We start from the raw sequence: 2,058 nt of genomic DNA on the forward strand, positions 1-2,058 counted from the left end.
TTTAGGCCAAAAATGTGTTCCGCATATATTTTAACACCGAGACAGTAAGTACAAACATACAACATTTAAATTTCAGTGGCATTTTTAATTCAAATCCTGGCGACACAGATTTACTTCCATAGTTTTGGGAGTGGCTATAAATGAAGAAAAAGAGTTCAGCAATTGAGTTGGAGGTAATAATGATTATAATTATTAAAGAAAATAAAGAATGATAAAACTATGTATAGTGTATTTTTCATAAGTATTTGAAAGTACTTAGGACAAAAAAGTTATATTTAACAGACTCTATATCAGTCATCAAACCTTGAAATGCTGACTATGTCAGCTCATCCTCAAATCTGTCTGACAGAAAGAGCCCCTATTCAGGAGTATTTTTCAATTCTGTCAGCTTGTTTTCATCTTCAGAAAAATGAAACGCCTCTGATTTAAGCCTATTTTGTGGTTGGCTGAATAAATAAAATAATTATCATATAACATACTAGTATGATATATTTCTTGCATTTGATACCTGGCCATTGTTTGAAATTGTCATCAAAAAGTAAAGGTCAGGTATTTGATTGGTTCCTTTTCCAACAACATGTGAGTTATACTGAAACAAAAATGTGGTTATCTTTTGAAAAATATCAAACTGTAATCATCCTGTTGAGTCGTTGTTGTGTCAAAAATATTTTAACTCCAACAAATACAGCAAATATAAACATTACTGATCAGAACTCCCTAACATGTGCTCCAATTGAACACACATCTTAAAGAGAAAGACATAAAGAGACAGCAAAAAATAAGTAGACAATTAGTTGGTTGAAATAACTTTAATCACCCAGATCTAATATTTATTCCTTTAAGATGCTCAGAACAAATACAGTTTACTTTAAAATGATCCAAAGCAAGAAAAAACTCTTCTGTTTACTGGAGCGACTAAAAGACAAACCTTAGATTTCATCTCACATTTGACCACTTTGCATCATTGTTAGGACACCCTGGTAAAACATCTCTGTTGTCTTATTAAAAACCTTGAAGGATCATCAATACAATTTATTTCATTGAAGTTTAAAAGATAAAATAACAAATGCTTAACAATGCTTAAAAAAATCTTTCATATAGTCTAAATACATCATCTACTTGCAGTGGCTAGCTAAGGAGGATATGAAAACATCTATTAAAAGGCAGAACAGAATTTGGAGACTATAGATCAATGGTCATCAATTTCACATCAATGCTATGGTTCGGTGTCTTTATACACAACAGTTATATTGCAGATAAATGATATCTGATTTCCTATAAAACCTCCGAACACGCCCCATAGTGAATTTCCAAACCATCCCATTCCAGTGGCACCTGTAGTAAAAGACAAAAAAAAAAAATCTGAGGTCCCTCAGCTGTAGTCGATAAGTTTATTTTATATGCAGTTTGTTTTATTTCCTCATTCTTAATTATCACATTTGCAAGTTTTCTATCTTTAAAAACAACATCCATACAAAATATATTTATGAAAAATCAGCCCTGAATTTACCTATAGATTGCAAGAGAGATATCAACCAGGTAGATCCAAAAATTGACATCAGCTGAGCAGCTATAGAGCCTCCTGCTATTCCAGCTGCAGTGAAGCCCATTCCCGTCAGAACAGCAGGAGTCAGAACCACAGTACCTCCTGCAAGACCATAGTAGAGGAAACACAAGTTAACTTTTCAGGATTTTTCTGAAAGCCATGGAGAGACTCATACCTACCTACTGCAGCTGCTGTAATGATGGCTTTACCTGTTTTATGAAACACAAAATGTAAATGAAAACACACAACACAAATTGCAGAAAGAGTCTAGATAAATAATAAATAGATTATTAAATGACATATTCAGGTCTACTCACATAGGTCTTCCATGATTGTAGGATTAAACTCTGATGTCGTGTTACCTGCAGAGCGTGATACAGAGAGCAACAAAATGAAAGAAACTGGCCTATTCTCCAAGATATTTAAGCAAAATAAGACAAGTTAATTTTTATAGCACTTATCAGTTACATAACAATTTAAATTGATGTTCAAGAACAGAACAGAAAAACAGA

At 32.8% G+C, this 2,058-nt stretch overlaps 1 long non-coding RNA gene across 1 annotated transcript; it reads right to left on the reverse strand.

Moving 5' to 3' along the window:
* Nucleotides 1-802: 802 nt before the first annotated feature.
* On the reverse strand, nt 803-1,762 carry LOC107081240. The gene is made up of 3 exons (XR_001481048.1): nt 1,726-1,762; nt 1,511-1,648; nt 803-1,335 (listed from the first exon to the last, which is right to left on the reverse strand). It is a non-coding gene; the product is annotated as an uncharacterized LOC107081240 (long non-coding RNA).
* Between the last annotated feature and the right edge of the window lie 296 nt (nt 1,763-2,058).

The sequence above is a fragment of the Cyprinodon variegatus genome, unplaced genomic scaffold, assembly GCF_000732505.1.
Source record: "Cyprinodon variegatus isolate N-32 unplaced genomic scaffold, C_variegatus-1.0 Scaffold3567, whole genome shotgun sequence".
Classification (NCBI taxonomy): domain Eukaryota; kingdom Metazoa; phylum Chordata; class Actinopteri; order Cyprinodontiformes; family Cyprinodontidae; genus Cyprinodon; species Cyprinodon variegatus.